This window comes from Dipteris shenzhenensis, chromosome 2 (assembly GCF_047967505.1).
Source record: "Dipteris shenzhenensis isolate YYH24624 ecotype China chromosome 2, Dip_SZ_1.0, whole genome shotgun sequence".
NCBI lineage: Eukaryota > Viridiplantae > Streptophyta > Polypodiopsida > Gleicheniales > Dipteridaceae > Dipteris > Dipteris shenzhenensis.
This window is the reverse complement of record NC_141597.1, coordinates 38,083,533-38,104,060: the sequence shown is the minus strand read 5'-3', so window position 1 is coordinate 38,104,060 and position 20,528 is coordinate 38,083,533. Positions and strand designations below refer to the sequence as shown.

The following is a 20,528-nucleotide window of genomic DNA, read 5'->3' as shown; positions in this document are numbered from 1 at the left end:
GCTCAGAAGACTATTGTTAGAAACAGATTACTTTGATGAGTCAAAGCCAACAACAATTTACTGTGATAATCAATCAGCTCAAGCATTGGCCAAGAATCTAGTATATCACTCCAGAAAGAAGCACATATGTCAGAGAGCACTTCATCAGAGAAAGAGTGTTACTTGGTGACATCACATTGCAACATTGTGATAGCAAAGAAAATGTTGCAGACATCTTTACCAAACCACTCGGTGAAGAGCTGTTCGAGAAACACTGACTAGCCCTTGGTTTGACACAGAGGAAGGACATTCCCATTAAAGGGGTGTGATGGAATTTAATGCTCAGTCCTTCTTGCTATAAAGGAAAGGGTTAGATCCCCTAACCCTAACCCTAAATGGGTTTGTATATATTCTATTTTTTCAACTAAATCTAGTGTACAGTTAGTCATTTGTCGTGTGCTCTCTAGATGTGCCCTCTCTCCTCATCTCCACTCTTCTCCTCTCCTCTCTTCATATTTTGTCACCCCTCTAGCGCACTGACTTGCCCCAAAGAAGCTTTGATCGTCTCCTCCTCTCTTGCCGATGCTGGATTAGCTTGTTGGGACCTCGCCACCGGACACCATCTCCCCCGTCGCTTGAATTGTGCCTGCCCCCGCAATGGATTGGTCTATTTGGGACATCATTCTTTGGCAGCCTCGCAAATACAACGGAATGGCACGGTTGGCACTGACGAGATTTTCTTTTGGGCATTGGCTAAAGGTTATTGGCAATCTTTTAAGCTCGGCTTGATGGAGAAAGAGCGACACTTTGATGGAAATGAGCCTTTGTCAACCAAGCGATCGCCATCATATATTTACTATATGTGAACTCCAAGTGAGCAGCATACTAGGCACGTCCACACATTGTAATCTTTGTTGCACTCATTTCTATACAGTGACGTTGTAGTCTTGAGTTTGCAAAAGTATCCAAGGAGGTTTAGATGGATTGATTTTCTCTCAGAGTGGATTCAAGCTGATAGGTGCTACCCTGTTGAGTCGATTGTACCACTTGCTTGCATGTACAATGGTGTTTACATGGCTGGGGGTGGCTTGTTCGAGAAAATCTATCTTTGGGAGGTGCATGTTCCTTAAATCCAATGTTTAATATTTTGTTGTTATCATGGTCATGTAGTGTTCCCCTCGCTATACAATTAACTTTCCCCCATGGCTGAATTCTAAGGTTTCGAGTTGGAACCTACTGGCGACCTGGGTTGCACATCACAAAGGAGTTAGCTGTCTGGTTTTCTCTGATGATGACTCGCTTTTAATCTCGAGTGCAGATGATGGCATTGTTGCTGTCTCCCCTCTTGTATGGTAATTTTCCCTCATTTGATATCTTAGTCCTTTTGGGCTAAATTTATAGAGTCTACGCCTTATGACAGAAGCTTTTACTTCTGTGTGCATATGCAGAATTTTGGACACAACAAAGAAGTTTCTGTGTAGGTGGTCCAGCCACAGGGCCCCTGTGATAACAGTCATGTCTGGTGCGGGTGGTGCAAATGCCATAGTAGTGTCTTCGTCACTGGATTGGATGTGCAAGGTAAAGCTGGAACCTACCAAGTTATTATTCATTCGAGCAAATAAGAAACAATTTAGAACTTATAATGTAGGTTGGGACTTGTGAGTCACCTTGCAACAGTGGCGCATTGCACACCACTGTTTAGGGGGAAATGTCCTCCTTCAATGATGGACCATTGTTGTTAATCATGTTTTTTATTCTGCATGGCAATGCATGAGAGGCTGACATAAGGAGGGGCAAAAGTTGCAGTCCTTGTCTAAGAAAGTGCTTGCTCTTAAGTCGATGAGAAATGATGTGTTAGCAAGTAGCTTGTGCTGGCTGGTATAGATCAACCTTCCACAGAGTGCCCGAAAGATTGGATACACTAAAAAGATGCTAATCACAAGGCTTCTCCTATATCACTAACACTTTTGATAGTGAATCTTTGGTAGTGCTCACCACTTTTTGCTGTTTGGAAACAAGAAGGTAATAAGGATCAGATTCCAATGTTTTGTTGTCAAGTGCACAAGGGTAACCTCAAGATCTCTCTCTTGATGGCTCCAAAGAGGTCCTACCTTTTGAGTTAATGTTTATTCCTAGTCCACCATACCCTTTAAACGTTCTCCTCTCGAGGTACTCTCCTATTTGTACTACAAACGCTTTGCAAGAAATATGGGACATTAAAAAAGCCTTGCGCTCCAATGAGGAGCAGCATTGCTGGGGTATTCAAGAAGTTTTCCATTTCTTAAGGCACCTATAGTTTTAGCTTCTAACATTCTAACGTAGAATGAGTGTCTTACTCTGCCCTTCTGTCTCAATCCTCCCCTTCCTTTAAAGTAGGATAGAGAACAAACATCGCTTTGTATTCTAGTTCTAAACTCATTGCACTCTTCCTTTTGTAGCAGAATAACCTGTCAATGTTACTAGTTCTCTCTCTCTCTCTCTCTCTCTCTAAGGAATTGTTAAAAGAATGATTGTTTTTAAAAGTTTGAAGACCCAAGGCTTAAAAGGCACTTAGACTTAAACCTGATAGCATGTCGTAAGATACAGGCGCTTGATAAAATGAAAGGGGGGGCGGGGGGTCTAAAAAATAGTATTATATATAAGCAAAAATGAAGTACAACAGAAAAAACAAAAAGTGCAGCCTCCTGGAGTAGGGAGACAGAATCAAAATGGTTTGAACATCTCAGCCCATGAGGGCTAAGTAGACTTGCTAGAATAATGGGATCTTTCTACCAAAGTAGCCAAAAGTTCTACACAGACTCCTCCGAAACCTCTTCAAAGAATGAGCCTGCATCATGGGTCTTCTGAAAAATAGGAATATTTCAATGTTCCAGATGTTCAGTGCTGGAACCATCTGCTAGATATTCAAGAGAGTATTCAACTTCCTTTTATCAGCAAAGAGGGCTTGCTTCAATGCACGGTGAAAACTAACAGATGCAATTGAACCATCTACACACACTTCTTAAAACTCCACAGACTACCACACATTCCCAAAATGAGACCCTTTTGCTCTTACAAAGGAAACATAAAGGAGAAACTTCAGGATTGCAATTCGAAGTCTGATCCTACATGAAAATTCTCCCAAAATAATCTTCCAAAGCTGTGCTATAAAGTGGGGATGTCGGCAAACTCTGTTCACCCCGAAACAAGTTGATTTTTACAACCCACAACATTGTAACTAGTCTCTTGCAGGTAATGCATGAAAAATCAAACCAACAAAAATTAATGCTTGAAAGAGTGACATGAATGTTAATAAATGAATAATGTTTTTGAAAGTTTTACATCATAATGTTTTGCATTGTACTTCTTTAGGCTTTTATGGGACACGTTGTAAAGTAGTGGCATACAATTCAAAACCTTATAAGCTGGTGTGGCTTTCCAAACATGCATTATTCTAAGCTTCCAAACTGACTCACTATCAAATGTGGCATGAGAAAATTTATACTTTTGAGAAATAGATGCAACCCATGGGTTAAATGGATCTTTTAAGTTTCTTAAAGAAACTCTGAGCCAATCGACTTTAAAGAAGTCTAATATATGCAAGCAAGGGAGGATTTTGGTTAGCTAAGTATCAGCGTGAGGTAATGGACTCAAGATAATGAGGACATAAGGCCAAAAGTCTGTCAAGGTTTCCTATAGCATCCAGCTCAATGTATCTTGGTGATTTGGTTATATAAGCAAGACATGGCATCACTAGCGAGGGTAATGTTTGTTGAGCTTGGACATGAGCCCTGAGCAATTTCCAATGACTAGGTGTGTCTTTTTGGAGTGGAACACCAACACCTACATGGTAGCTATGCCCTTGCCGAGACCTTGATAGAAGTGAAAGTGCATCTCACATATTCCATTTCAACGCGCAAATTATGTACTACTGCTTGGAAATTCTGTAGAAAAGGGGGAAGTGAAGAGTGTAAAATTAGCAGTCCTATCAAAAGCAAAAAGTAATTCCCATATTAGTTTGGGAATTCTGCCAAATGGGAAGGAAACTGAATCTCATTGTGAATTGCAGATGGGCAGTGAGTGCCGATGGGGACTACCAACAAACACTGAGGTTTGGGGCAGCATGGGATATATTTGGATGATGATTACAATGCAATCTAATCGGTTATTACAAGGCTTAATATGGAAAAAGTTGCCAAGAATAGCCTAAAAGGCTTTTTAAGGATGAAAATGCCCAAAAATATCTTTTGTGCTTGATGCTACATCACGGGTCTTCTGTCCATCACTGTTGTTGGCTTTTAGCTCAGTCATCCTTATGCCTTTCTATAGTTACATTAATTCTTGGTATAGCTACTAGTAGCTTGTCTGTGCATCAAGTTCTACATTTGTAGTCATGTCCGTCTCCTATTCCTTTCATGATTCATTGAGATGCTTTGAAGAGCAGGTCCTGTAATTTCTTATTATTGGCTACCTCTTATTTGTGTAGGCTATAGGAGCATCCCTAGCTTAGGTGGATGTAGTTCTACTTGATGTCCATCTAGTACATTGTAGACTGAGTTTTTGTAATATGCTTTTTATTGCATCTCCTATCTTGCTCTAGTTTTCTAGATTAAGCGATATTCTCTTCCTAATAGAATAGGGAATGACTGAATTTGATGAGTAGAATAGTCTCTCATGGATTGTTTAGGACTCACTCATAGAATAGGACAGGAGAAGGACTAACTCTCTCTCAAATATCTCACAAGAAGATATGAATGATGGAATAGATGGAAATCTCTCAATGGAATGAAATAATGCTACTTAATAGAATCACTCAACCTTAAGCTTTCACTCTCTCATAAGGATCAGAATGCCGTAGCTTTGATACCATGAACAAATATGGAGAGGGAGAGACGAAGAGTGGAGATGAGGAGAGGGCATAGAGAGCACACCTCAAATGAATAATACTACACTATATAACGTTGAAAAGAATAAATATATACATATCCGGGCTATTGTTAGAGTTTTCAATCCTATACTTTTATATTATTATTTTGTGTTAGTGTTATGCAAAAGATGAACATGATGTTGGAATGAAACTTCAACAATCTAGAAATCCTAGATTCCACCTAGGAGTCAAAGCCGATTGGAGGTCAACATCATAGCTCCATTGTTGGCTCTTATAGCGTTTGATCCATCACCTTCCTCACCTTGGCTTCCAAAGTTCCTTTTTGTACATCTGTATTATAGGGAGAGTGGAAGTAATGGTTGCTCTTCCTTATCCATGCTTACTCCTCTTTCGAGGATATGTCATAAATCTTAATATTTTGAATTCACGGCAACTGACGAGTGCTTCCCTCTTCCTCAAAGTTCCTAGTTTCAGGACAGCCTGAAACGTGCTAAAATGTGCATTTTGGGGCCCTAAAACAACCCCTAATGTTCGAGTCCATTACCTCATGCTGATACTTAGCTAACCAAAAGCCTCCCTTGCTTGCATATATTATACTTCTTTAAAGTTGATTGGCTTAGAGTTTCTTTAAGAAACTTAAAAGATCCATTTAACCCATGGGTTGCATCTATTTCTCAAAAGCATTAGTTTTCTCATGTTGCATTTGATAGTGAGTCAGTTTGGAAGCTTAGAATAATGCATGTTTGGAAAGCCACACCATCTTGTAAGGTTTTGAATTGTATGCCACTACTTTACAACGTGTCCCATCAAAGCACAAAGAAGTAGAACGCAAAACATTATGATGTAAAACTTTCAAAAACATTATTCATTTATTAACATTCATGTCACTCTTTCAAGCATTATTTTTTGTTGGTTTGATTTTTCATGCATTACCTAAAAGAGACTAGTTACAATGTTGTGGGTTGTAAAGTCAACTTGTTTCGGGGTGAACGGAATTTGCCAACATCCCCCCTTTATAGCACAGCTTTGAAAGATTATTTTGGGAGAATTTTCGTGTAGGATCGGACTTTGAATTGCAATCCTAAAGTTTCTCCTTTATGTTTCCTTTGTAAGAGCAAAAAGGGGTCTCATTTTGGGAATGTGTGGTAGTCCGTGGAGTTTGAAGAAGTGTGTGTAGATGGTTTAATTGCATCTGTTAGTTCTCACCGTACCTTGAAGCAAGCCGTCTTTGTTGATAAAGGGAAGTTGAATACTCTCTTGAATATCTGGCAGATGGTTCTAGAACTGAACATCTGGAACATCAAAATAATCCTATTTTTCAGAAGACCCATGATGCAGGCTCTTTCTTTGAAGAGGTTTCGGAGGAGTCTGTGTAGAACTTTTGGCTACTTTGGTAGAAAGAGCCCATTATTCTGGTAGGTCTACTTAGCCCTCATGGGCTGAGATGTTCAGACCATTTTGATTGTCTCGCTGCTCCAGGAGGATGCACTTTTTGTTTTTTTTGCTATACTTCATTTTTGCTTATATATAATACTAGTTTTTAAACCCCCCGCCCCCCCTTTAAAAAGTCATTTCTCTCAAGCACTTGTATCTTACGACATGCTATAAGGTTTAGTTTAAGTGCTTTTTAAGCCTTGGGTCATAAAACTCTAAAAAACAATCATTCTTTTAACAATTCCTGAGAGAGAGAGAGAGAGAGAGAGAGAGAGAGAGAGAGAGAGAGAGAGAGAGAGAGAGAGAGAGAGAGAGAGAGAGAGAACTAGTAACATTCACGGGTCATTCTGCTACAAAAGGAAGAGTGCAATGAGTTTAGAACTAGAATACAAAGTGATATTTGTTCTCTATCCTACTTTGTAGGAAGGGGAGGATTGAGACAGAAGGGCAGAGTAAGACACTCATTCTATGTTAGAATGTTAGAAGCTAAAACTATAGGTGCCTTAAGAAATAGAAAACTTCCTGAATACCCCAGCAGTGCTGCTCCTCATTGGACTGCAAGGCTTTTTTAATGTCCCATATTTCTTGCAAAGCGTTTATACTACAAATAGGAGAGTACCTCCAAAGGAGAACGTTTTAAGGGTATGGAGGACTAGGAATAAACATTAACTCAGAAGGTAGGACCCCTTTGGAGCCATCAAGAGAGAGATATTGAGGCTACCCTTGTGCACTTGACAATAGATTGTTGGACTCTGATCCTTATTACCTTCTTGTTTCTAGATAGCAAAAAGCAGTGAGCACTACCGTAGACTCACTGTCAAAAGTGTTAGTGATATAGGAGAAGCCTCGTGATTAGCATCTTTTTAGTGTTGTTAGCCCTCTCTACTCTGAAGACTAACTCGAAACGCACTACTGCGACAGATTTACATGCGTAATCGAACTTCAGAACTGCGTATGAAAATTCATAGAGTAGAACAGTGATCGACAGAATCATTCATGATAAAACAATAAGATAGATGCAATAGAATATCTGTATCACACTTCTCCGAGCAGTACAACACCGTACTCTCTGATACATAACAATGTTCCTCTTCTGATCACACTGATCCTTGCTCCGATCCTCATCAATGAGCCCCCTGAATGATCGCTCTCTTCTCTTTTATCTAACCGGCACACATAACTCCTTCACGGTTGCCGTGACGGTTGCCGTGCCTCGTCAGTTCTCCGCCTGGTCCTAGAACTTCCGTCTTTTCATATCTCACTATAAACTAGATACAACATATTAATGATAATAATCTAAGGACTCCCCCCCTAGTTCCTCTTTGCTGTTGCTGCTTTTGCCCTTAACACTTGGCACTCCCGGTGAATCGGATTCCGGATCCGCATCCGAACCCACCGGTTCTCCGCTACGGTTCATCCTCGACGTCGCCACCGTCATCGTCCGCCACCGCCGCTGCTGCCGCTGCCGCCGCCGGAACTGCTGGAGCCGCCGGCGCCGGTACTTGTACTGCCGGAGCCGCTTGCGCCGATCGAAGTAAAGGTAGCTGCTGCGGGTTGAGAGCATGGGCATCCACAAAAATTTGGAGCTGTCCATAGAAAGGTGGTGCCGCCGCCCCCGCCTGCTGAGCTACTGCCGCCATCCGATGAATATAGCGGCATGCTGTCCGCAGGTCGACCAACATAGCTGCTCTCTCAACATGACTCGTTCTCCGCAGCTGTTGTAGCTCCTCTTCATGCAGTCGGGTCTTCTCAGATAGAGCGAGTTCGAGATCGGTTACCCGCATACTGCGATCTGCTTTCTTCGCCACACCATCCAGTCGTTTCATTACCCGCCCCAATTCCTTGGTTTGGGCACCTGTTGATTGTTCTGCCGTAGTAGCTCTGATCTTCAGCAGATCTGCCATGAGGCTCTTCACCTCAACTTCATGTTGATGGTGCTCTTCTTTCCGGGCGAGCTTGAGTGCCAACAGCTGAGATCTGGCATCGTCACACTGCTGTTGCACCACCGCGACGTGTTCTTTCAGCTGCAAAAAGTGCCTTGCGTCAAAGGATTCCCCGTCCGCTGGCTCCGGAAAAGCTGCCACAAAAGCGGCTGCTGCGTCCGCTTGGGGTCGTGGCTTCATTGCGGGAACCTGTGCGATCTCGGGTCTTTTTCCTCTGGCCTTCGCTCTTCGGAGGGCTTCTTCCAGTTCAGCGATCCGTTTGACATAGCCTTCGGAAGAATCCACCGGTCTCGCCGCTGTCTGCTTCCCGAGAGTATTTGCCGATGTAGAACTTCCACCCTCCGGTTGTGCCGCAGTTTCCGTCACTGGTACTGGTGGTAAAAATGCTGTTCCTGCGCCCCCTCCCGCCGGATCATCCTCATCCCTCCGGGCCAACCGTCGATCGAGAGGCCTGCAAGCCCGCTCCAGCTCTACTCGCAATTGACGTTGATGATCAAGAAAAATACCCTGCATCTCTGCGACGAAGGCTTCCGATAAATCCAACAAAAGTGCCTCGTCCAGCATGCGTGTAGAGCTAGAGGGTTGCCGGTACCCCATCACTTCCGCTTCCAACAACTGCACCCTGGCGGTCGCAGTTGTAGCCTTCTCCGTCAATTGTTCCGTCAGCCGCAGGTGTTCTTGAGTTTGGGCGACAATCGCCGTCCTTGCTTCCTCCATATCCTGCTGTCGCCGTGCATCCATCTGTTGGAATTGTAACAACTGCTCCTGCAGCTGTTGATTGCGTTCGAGCAGCCTGGCATTTTCCTGGCGCAACCTCGCCTCATTCTCCTCCAGCTGCCCCTTCTGAAAACATTGGAGCAAGCGCTCCGCCAACCGTCGTGCCGTGACCAGATCATATGTCTCCACCGGCGAAGATAGCTGCAGCTCACCACTCCCCCTTGGGACTACACGGGTTTCCTCCTGACATGCCTGTCTCCCCGAACTGTCCTCCCGAGTGTGGACTGAGCTTTCCCCTTGCAAGGCCTCAGCGTCCGGGCGGGTTTTCTTCAACATTGCTCCTTCCGGCACAAGAGCCAACTTTCTTTTCAATAAACTGGCCATGCGGCTCGATGTTGCTGAGACCGCGGGCCTACTCCTCTGGCTGCCCTGTGGAACTTCTGCCGGAACCACCACCGCAGGTACTATCGCCGTAACCTCCACCGCAGGTACTACCGGAGTCACCTGGTTCCTTGGCATCAGAGCTCCCTCCGTTGTTGATCTTGCTGGTTCCACCTCCTTGGACTCCTTGTCCGAAGCATCGTCTGTGGACTCCTCCACCTCCACATACGACCCTGGGACTACCGGTTCCGCATCTGGTCCGAACAAAAGAAATAAGACTTGCCCCATCCGGGATGTTGCCGTTGGCTTCAAGAGCTTCTTGGCCACCTCCAGAATTCTGTCCGCCATCAGCTTCGCCCAGGGAACCGGTTTCCCTTGCTCCGCTCTCTGGAAATAGGTAAACTGGGCCTGTCCCAGTAGCTCTGCTTTCACCTTCTGCCAGAGTGCCTCCGCAATAAACTTGTAGCATGTCTTCTGCGAAGCATCCAGCTTCTTCATGTTGTACTCCCCCTTGCAACCTGCGCCGAGAGCTGCCTCCATGGCACTGCTGGTAAGCTTCGTGACTTTGCATGGACCATCCACCGGCAAGTGCAACCGGGCCGCTACCAGCTCCTTGCACAAGGTGAAAGTCTTTCCATACACCACGACCTTGCGCCCGCGTGCAAGCTGCGCCAAGATATCTTGCGCCAATGGATGAACTGGTGTCGTAGCCCATGGCAAACCCGCGAACTCCACCAGACGAGCTCGTGTCAGCCAAGACTGCACAGCCTCATCCCCAACAGGTAACGGATTGATCAGATGGAAGACCACCATAGCGGCGAGAAGCTGGGATGCGAGGGAGAAGAGTTCTGGAAAACAAAGAGTCGGAAATAAGCCCCCTTTTGCTTCCAAATTGCCTTTTAGATGCCCTGGTGAACTCCTTGTTTGCATGCAACGATCAAGTGTCCCATCATCCTGATAAAAGCCCCACTTCGAAGATTCAGTAGATTGCATGGCGGCGTCCTCGCTCCGCAACACGAAGCTTTGCTCCCACCGTTTCTCGGAATAAAGTGAGTGATACCACACGTGCGTACTAATAGCCCCCATCATCGGTTTCTCCACCGAAATGGCTACAAATGCATTTGAGATGATCTTGACAGGTGGTATCTCCGGAAATGGGTAAGGTGGCATGGGCCCTGTATATGGTCGGAGACGAAATCCATTTACCGGCTTCTGCAACAGCTCCCCCTGTAGTGTTCCTAATCGGAACGTGCCGTCACCATAACGCTCCACCACCCAATACGGACCTCCCCACCGTAACTTCAGCTTACCCGGATGTGGACCCATCCGAGTGTTAAACAATATCACGGCATCTCTCCGTTTGAAGGTCTTCTTCTTAGAATGACGGTCCACCCAGACCTTCCGTCTGTCCTGGACTACCTGTGCAAGATACGCACTGTTGAACCGCTCCTCACCCAGCCGATCCAGCTGTTCAATCCTCCGGTCTACGGACTCGTCCCAGCCCAATTTCTCTGCCGCTGCAATCCGCAGACTCGGTACTAGGAATTCCATGGGGACCACTGCTTCAACTCCGTAAACCAACTTGAATGGCGTGAACCCCGTCGCAACCTTATAGGAAGTCCGGAACGCCCATAATGCGGAGTAAAGTTTTTCATCCCAATCTGTCCGATTTTCATTGACCAGCTTTTTCAGAATGACTAGCAACACCTTGTTCGAGGACTCCGCCTGTCCGTTTGCCTGAGGGTAATACACTGTGGACTTCTTATGAATGATTAGGTGCCGGGTAACCAGTTCCCGTAACACCGCATTAAGGAAATGCCCACCTTGATCCGTGACGAGCTCAACCGGACATCCGTACCGTGTCATAATGGCTTCATAAAGGAATCTGGCCACAGCCTTTGCCGAATTATCCTTCAGTGCTCTGGCCTCCACCCATTTGGTACAGTAATCCGTCGCCACCAGGATATACCGGTTACCTGTCCTCCTCGCCGGCGGCGAAAACGGACCTACAAAGTCCAGCCCCCACTTCATGAACGGTTCGAGGGCCAGTATGGGATTATGCGGCATCCGGTCCCGACCTGATGGCTGGCCCAACCTCTGGCACACATCGCATCGTTTGACGAACCTATGCGCATCCCCCATTAATGTTGGCCACCACAGACCTCCTTGGAGTACCTTCCGTCCGGTTACTTGTCCTGCGAAGTGTCCACCGCTGATTCCTTGGTGAGCCTCTTCCAGGATGACCTCCTGCTCATGTGGGTACACACACCGTCGCAACACACCATCTAGCCCCTGCTTATAGCAATGATCCGGAAGTCTCTGCTCTTGAGCGCGAGCCGTTTCCGCTGGTCTCGCGACATTCCGTCGCGCATCTGGCCCGTGTCGACAAAGTGAAACATGTCGTCGTACCACGTCTTTGGAGCTGCCGGTACCACCGCCTCCAGTTCGAACAGCTGGGCATCCGAAAAATCGTCTTCCACACCCATCGGGTCTTCGCCAGATTCCAACCGCGAAAGGTAATCCGCTACGGCATGTGTACTTCCTGGTCGATGGACCACCGTGAAGTCGAACTCCTGTAAAAGCAGCATCCACCGGGCCAACTTTCCAGTGAGCTCGGGCTTGTGTACCAAATACAACAAGGCGGAATGATCCACATGAAACGTGAACCGATTCCCCAACAGGTAGTGACGAAACTTTGTTACGGAATAAATCATCCCCAATGCTTCCCGCTCCGTCGTAGAGTAATTCCGTTCGGCTTTTGACAACCTGCGACTTGCATAATACACCGGTCGGAACCACTTGCTTGTCGCTTCCTGCATGAGGACACTACCAATAGCCACGTCCGAGGCATCCACGAAGACATGAAACATCTTCGTCCAATCTGGCGGCTGAACCACCGGTGCTGTCGCCAACATCAGTTTGAGCCGTCGAAAAGCTAAGTCACAAGCAGGAGACCAGACTACCGGTACTTTGTTGAGTTGGTCATACAGTGGTGTCGCCACATCCGCCAGATACCGCAGCATTCGGCTGTGCCATTTAACCTGCCCTAGGAATCTCCCGAGCTGCTTACCGTTGCCAGGAACCTTGGCCTGCCGAATTGCTTCGACCTTCGCCGGATCTACCGCAATGCCTTCCGCCGAGATAATGCAACCCAGCAGCATACCGCTGCCCACGGCGAATGCACATTTCATAGGGTTCAGACACAACCGTGCCTCCCTACACCGGGTTAAGCATTTCTTCAGATGCTCAAGGTGCTGCTTGCGACTCCCGAAAACACTGAAATCGTCCAGAAATACCTGCATAAAGATTAGTAAATAATCATCAAATATTTCTTGGACCATGCGTTGAAATGTTGCCGGAGCATTCTTTAGCCCAAATGCCATCACCAGGAAAACAAATGCTCCCCACTCCGTGATGAAGGCTGTTTTCTCTCGATCTTCTGGTGCCATCTGCACCTGGTTATACCCACTGAAGCCATCCAGAAAAGAATACATCTCGTGACCTGCCACTGTATCCAGCATAGTATCATTAAACGGCAAGGGAAACGGATCCGTGATTGTCGCCGCGTTAAGCTTTCTGTAGTCAACACAGACCCACAACTTCAAATTCTTTTTCGGAACAATCACTATTGGCGAAAGCCACGTTGCACGGTCAACCGGATAGATAAACCCGACCTTTAGCAACCTGTCCAGCTCCTCCTTCACCCTCTGGGCATAGTTCGGGTTCATTCTATACCGTTGTTGCCGAACCGGTATCGCATCCTTCTGCAGATTGATCCTGTGCTGATAGAATTTGGGATCGATGCCGAGCAAATCTGTGTAGTCCCAGGCGAACACGTCTTTGAAGGATTTCAGCAATGTCTCCAATTTTCCCCGAAATCCTTTATCGAGCTTCGCACTGACACGGACGTTCTTTGGCTCCTCCTCCGTCCCGAGGTTAAGATCCAGCAGCTCGTCTTCTTTGACCCTCTGCGAGCGACGGAGTTCCTGCTCGAAAACTCTTTCCGCCTCCGCCACTCCCGCTTCGTCCGGCATGTCTCCTGTGCCTTCCGGTAGACTCCCTTCGACTGGTTCTTTCGTGGAACTGGATGACTCCTGCGTAGCCGAGGGAATCTGATGCTGATATTGCTTTAAAACGGCAACCACATCGACCTCGAACAAGCTTACCAGCTCCGTATTCCTACTGAAGTAGTCATCCTCCTCTTCGACCCCCATTCCGTCCATCATATGGATACCTTCCGCCATCGTCGGTCGGAATGGTGTCCTCAGCCCTTGTTTGGTATGTACCGAGAGCTTCAGCTTCTTTTTTCCTTTCCGAATGGTGATGCGGTCTGATTGCCAGTCTTGTTTCACACGGGCCTGCCGCAACCACGGTCTTCCGAGCAATAACGGGTATGACCCGCTAATATCCTCCATCCAGAGAATCACCGCAGCGATTTCAAACTTCACGCCGCAAACCTCCATTTTCAATCCACGGAGCAATCCTAACGGCTGCACTCTCCGTTGGTCTGCCATCCGAACGGCGAAGGGTGCTGATTCCCATTTTGTGATACCCAATGGCACCAGCATTTGTTCGGACAGGATGTTGACCCCAGACCCTCCGTCCAGCAACACCCCTCCCACACGGCTGTTCTCCAGTGTTACGGAAATTACCGGGACCGCTTCGTCAAAAACAGGAGGCTGTACTTCCGCTTCAGGCTTTGCAGATCCGTCTGACGACACTTCCATTGTTACCGCTTCCATCTCCGACTCCATCGCCCTGACTGGTTCCGTCCATTGTTTGATGAGAGAACTCCGGAAATTGGGTACCAATGCTAACAATTGCTCCATTGTCATGTGTATTTGCTGTTTCTGCAAATCCTGCCATAAATCATATGGTTCAACACCCTCCTCGCCGGTCATCAGGCTGTCCTTCTGACTGGTAGGTAGACAAGTCGCTTCTGGCTGCTCTCCTTGCAGGCGCCTTGCCACCTTCGCACCATTCTCCGTCACCGAGACTGCCTTGTCCGCGCTCGGCCTAGGTAACACCGTTGGGGTTTTCTGGACCCATTCACCGACCGTCGACCGCACCTTTTGTTGTGCCTGCCAGTCCAACGCCGTAGGTCTCCCCTTCTCTTGCGGGGCCTTGTATTCCCGCACCTTTTCCTGGGATCGTGTGACCACGAGCACATCTCCGCTCGCACTTCCTCCCACTTTGCCTTCAACAGGGACACCCGCCGGTACTTCCGGTACTTCTTCGGACGTCGGACTAGGCTCCTTGCTATCCTGTTGCTGACTGGCATCATCGCATTCGATAATCAGAACCGCATTCACTGCTGGTGTGGACTTGCCTTCTCCAGATCCCCGGATTGCTTCCTTTTCCGCCTTGTGGCGCTTGAATAATTCGCAATCTACCTTTCAATGTCCGGGTTGATTGCAATAAAAACATAGGAACGTCCGTTCCCCTGCTGGTTCATCTGCACCTGTTCCAGCCGTTCTCGGCCGCCAAGGTCTTCTCGCCGGTGCGGCGGCTGGTGCTGCGGCTGGTGCCGCAACTACCGCCGCCACCGCTGGTGTCGGGGCTATTCGTGCGTTATAGCGGCAGATCTCCGTGGTATGCGTCGCTGTTTGGCAAATCGCACACCACCGCTCATTCAAACCGCATTCCTCTGCTAAGTGTCCTGCATTCCGGCACCGATTACACCAAGTATCCTTGCGAACTTTTGAAGAGGACCCTATTCCACTATCCCGGCTTTTGGCTCCGGCAGCAGATCCTTCCGGAAATAACTTCCCTGCCGCTTTTCCAGCCTTCCGCCTCATGGAACGTTTGTCCTCCTCCTCATCCGACTGATCCGACTCCTCCTCATTATCGGTATCGGAGTCTCCCTCAGCCTCCTCATACTTCACTTTTCCTTTCCTTCCCTTGGAAGTAAACAGAACTTGTTCCGCCCTCACCGCTGCTTGGACGACTTCTTCCAATGAAAGAGCTTCCAGATCCAACGATGCCAGGGACCTTTTCAATCCTTTAATCAGCCCCTCCATGAAGTAAGCATTTTGGATGGGGACTGCCGGGGTAGTTGCTGCATCGAGGCGGCGGATCAACGACCGAAACCTGGCCGCATACGCCTCCACTTCTTGGTTCTTCTGTTCCAGTCTCCCCAGTTTGGCCAGGACATGAACACGGGTCTTGTCCTCCCGAAACCGGAGCAAAAAAGCATCCCGCAGTAGATCAAACGTGGCGAAATGGGTAGCTCCATATTGCGCGATCCATACTGCCGCCTACTTCTGCAGTGTCGGGATGAAAGTCGCCATCTTCATAAGATCTGTCGCCTGCACTGGTGGAGCCATATTCACCATCCATGCCATCTCAAATGACAGTATATGTGCATCCGCATCCTCCTTATCCCGTCCCGAAAACTTGGGGTACTTCACCGTCATCCTGGGTACCAGTGGTGGAATAGCCGCGCTACTTACCGCCGGAACTCCACCCCCGCCTCCGCCTCCACCGCCTCCACCTCCCCTACCGGGATCTGGTGACGGACCTGGGGCTCCGCTTCCTGCAGGCACACCACCCCTCCGTCTCCTGGGACTCGGTGGTGGGGAATTTCGCAACGGTGACGCTTCGTCTTCCGGAGGAGTACTTGTTAAATCGAACGGGCTACTGCGTCCGGAGGATTCGCCTTCCTCCTGAACACCGGAAACGACTGGACCTTCCTCTCCTGGGATCAGCGGAGGTGTGTCAGAGCGGCTACTACTCTCACTATCCGTGAAGAAGCCGAAGAGAAGATCACGTTGAGCCACATATCTGTCATGCCGTTCCTCGCGGGTTGTACGTGCCGATACTGGAGTTGCAGGCTCCCGAGGCCGTGCCGGAGAGCGCGATGTTCCCCCTGGCTCACTCCCAGCGTCATTCATGCGCTAGTCTACGCACCGAGGAATCAGAGTATTACAGATGGGGAGCATCCAACCTCTCCGGGGTATCCACCGCGACGAACATGGAAATCTTCCGTGGTCGCCAAAGTGTTAGCCCTCTCTACTCTGAAGACTAACTCGAAACGCACTACTGCGACAGATTTACATGCGTAATCGAACTTCAGAACTGCGTATGAAAATTCATAGAGTAGAACAGTGATCGACAGAATCATTCATGATAAAACAATAAGATAGATGCAATAGAATATCTGTATTACACTTCTCCGAGCAGTACAACACCGTACTCTCTGATACATAACAATGTTCCTCTTCTGATCACACTGATCCTTGCTCCGATCCTCATCAATGAGCCCCCTGAATGATCGCTCTCTTCTCTTTTATCTAACCGGCACACATAACTCCTTCACGGTTGCCGTGACGGTTGCCGTGCCTCGTCAGTTCTCCGCCTAGTCCTAGAACTTCCGTCTTTTCATATCTCACTATAAACTAGATACAACGTATTAATGATAATAATCTAAGGACTCCCCCCCTAGTTCCTCTTTGCTGTTGCTGCTTTTGCCCTTAACAAGTGTATCAAATCTTTCGGGCACTCTGTGGAAGGTTGATCTATGCTAGCCAGCACAAGCTACTTGTTGACACATCGTTTCTCATCGGCACAAGAGCAAGCACTTTCTTAGACAAGGACTGCAACTTTTGCCCCTCGTTATGTCAGCCTCTCATGCATTGTCATGCAAAATGAAAAACATGATTAACAACAATGGTCCATCATTGAAGGAGGATGTTTCCCCCTGAACAGTGGCGTGCAATGCTAATCCAACATCGGCAACAAAGGAGGAGATCAAACTAGAAGATGTGAAGGAGAGAGAGAAACCATAGCCAATTTGGAAAATTTATAGCTGCCATGGTTCCAGAGAGTGTAGCTCAGATTGGCACTGAGACAATTAGTCAGTGAGCAGTAAGCTTTTTAATTCAAAATCATCGTAACTGCCGTTCATCTTGACATGGCATCCCTTTAATCATGACTCTGTATTCAAGGATTCCACATGGGCCATGCAAAGTCCTTTTCGGGAGAAATCTAGCCGAATTCCGGTCAAAAAAGGGCGACAATTGGGCCTTCCTGGTTGGCCATCAAGGTGAGCTAGGGAGGCCATGTGAAGGTTTCCTGTGAGTGCTGGCCGAGGTTCTGAGTGAAGGGTTCTAGATTTTAGGAGGTCAGAGGTGGACGATCAGGATGTAATCCTGGCCAACCACAGCGACGTTTACAGAGTAGGGAAAGGGAGGCAGCAGGATGCCTTTCCCCCTCATAAAATGACGAGCGTGCAAGTAGCCCGCGAGCCATTTTATGACTGGGAAAGGCCAGCCCCCCCTTTCCCAGCCCACCATTGTCAAAGGCTTGGGGAGAGGGATTACAAGGTAACATGTGTACATTCAGAGATGGTAGCATCCGGGCATGTTGTTTCTAGCAGGTGATTTCAGGGAGGGCATTACGATGAGGAGGAAATTCTAATCGAAATGTCCAAATTGATATTCCCTCCACCCAAGACTATGACAGCTGATGGCTCCACATTAGCAATAGCTGACGAGCAAGTGCACCTAAGTTCATACTGGAATCCCTTAGGAAGACTCTTATCACCTGTCATTAGGCTTTACTCGATTCCCTACCTGTCAACTACCTGTATTCAATTCCCTCTCACCTTAGTATGTTCGATTCCTTTATGAAGAATCTTGCTTATGTGCGCCTGTATGTGCGTGCAAGAAAAAACACATCAACAGGACACACTATGTGTGTGTGCACATGTGCACATGCTCGCTCGTGCATGCAAGGGTCAATCATTTGTTACACTCCTTTTTCTCCATGATTGCATCACCTTCCAGAATATGAGAGGGGGAGGGGGAGGAGGTAAGAAATGAAAATCTAGAGAGGAAAAACTCAAGGGGAGGAGGGAAGGGGAAGATAAAGTAGAGGGAGATGCCAACAAGTATGGTGAGGGATCCAAGCGACCAAGCATTAGGTCGGGAACATATCCCTCAATTGCTATGTTTGTGGGGGATTGTAGGGAGGCAGAATGACATCTTTTTGGGAACCTTAAATTCTTGTCCTATCATCTCATCATTTTAGCAACCTTGGACTTTTAACTATGTTCCCGTTCGAAAATTTACAAAATCTTCTATAAACTCGTGTCCTTCATAAGAGGGGAAAGGCAAAGAGAGAGGGGGTGAGAGGGAGGAAGAGAGACTGAGAGACTTTAAATTAAAGAGATTTTCTAAAAACCAAAGAGAGGCAGAGAGTCATAAAAGGGATAAAAATAACTTTAAAAGGTTGAATTGAAGGGGCAACTAGATTCCAATGCTTAGACTACCATACCTTAAGCTTTATCTCATCAAGTACAAGAGTCTTACATATTTTTTGCTTGACTTGAGGGCCTTTACACATTCTATATATCCAAATCATTGAAAAATGGCTCTAAAGGCTACACATGTTATAGAATTTTGTTTGAAGAAATAGATATGGACAAGCCATTTGAGTCATTCAATTTCACTCAATTTACTAATCTAAATAGCCAAGACATAGGACCAATCTCATAAGCAAGTTGCAACAATAGGTGTGGGCTCTAGCTCAATTGCTTCTTGAGAGTATAGAAATCGATGTTTACTTTATGCAATTTTGTGAACTTTTTTCTATCACTTTTTTTTGCTCTAGACATTATGTTTATCTTAATTTATTTTGTGGACATGCTTTTAAGTAAACATTATTTTGAGAAAAGTATACTCTATCTCCTTATTCCTTTCACATGCTTTGAAATGATTTTGCATGCTCTTCAAGATCACATATAAAGTTATAAAGGAAAATAGGTTGAACATAACTCTGACATTGGTTTAGAGCATACCTCTAACATTGATCTCTAACTCTAGCATGAAGCACACAACTCCCACATTTATCTAATGCACCCGTTTTCTAGAGCAATCCTTGTACCTTGAAAATACTAGCCCCTTGATTGCCACTTGACTCTTTGACATACTTTTTGCAAGTGACAATGTTGACTCTAGCGGTCATGTGTACAATACTATCGATTTGGCATTGGGAAACATGCATCATTAAAAGATATATCTTTTAACTATTTGTAGAAAACTAGAAGGAGAGAAGAGGTGAGGACTTTGATAAAGCAACATTCATGCAACGTGGTAGGAGGAACCAATGGAGGAGAAGCCATAACAATGAGATACTCCAACACATCATGTATAGTATTGACAAACAACCTTACAAAATAAGGAGGCCCCTTGTGCTCCACACCTTACACACAAGGCACCACCTTACTATATATGCTACCAAGTCCTATCCAATGTTCCAATCACCTTAACTATCAAATCTTAGCACCCCCCTTAATATGAACTAAGAGAGGAGTATTGCACTACATCAAGTAATATATAAAATGCAAGAAGCCTTTATCAATAGGCTTATTACAAGGTTTTGGATAATAAGGAGACATGGTACAAGGACTAGCCATATTTGGTAAATAATTGATTAAGGTCCCTTCTTCCTTTTTTGTGGTGCACTCACTACTCAAGTGGCCATCTATCCTTTTATGCATAGGGTGCTTCTTGAAGCGTTTCCTTTCTGTAGTAAGCAAAAATCCCAAATGCTAGTGCCTACAAGAGAGAATCACACCAAATAACAGAAGTTTTTACTTTTGTGTGCATATGCAAAATTTTTGACACAACAAAGAAGTTTCTATATAGGTGGTCTGGCCACAGCGCCTTTGTGAGAATAGTCATCTCTGGTGCAGGTGGTGCAAATGCCATAGTAGTGTCTTCATCATTGGATTGGATGTTCAAGGTAAAGCTGGAACCTACCAAGTTATTATTTATTAACTTGCTATTAATCTCGGGTGTAGATGATGGCATTGTTGTTGTCTGGCCTCTTGTACGATAATTTTCCCTCATTTGATATCTTAGTCCTTTTGGGCTAAATTTATAGAGTCTACATCTTATGACAGAAGTTTTTAATTTTGTGTGCATATGCAAAATTTTTGACACAACAAAGAAGTTTCTATATAGGTGGTCTAGCCACAGCGTCTATCGTGAGAATAGTCATCTCTGGTGCAGGTGGTGCAAATGCCATAGTAGTGTCTTCATCACTAGATTGGATGTGAAAGCTAAAGCTGGAACCTACCAAGTTATTATTCATTTAGTCACATTGCAACAGTGGCGCATTGCATGCCACTATTCAGGGGGGAACGTCCTCCTTCAATGATGGACCATTGTTGTTCATCATGTTTTTGATTCTGCATGGCAATG

General features: G+C 46.3%; 1 pseudogene; it reads left to right on the top strand.

The window, feature by feature from the left end:
• The first annotated feature begins 1,052 nt into the window (after positions 1 to 1,052).
• Positions 1,053 to 20,528, top strand: part of LOC147904720 (protein ROOT INITIATION DEFECTIVE 3-like) — a 35,225-nt pseudogene continuing 15,749 nt past the window's right edge.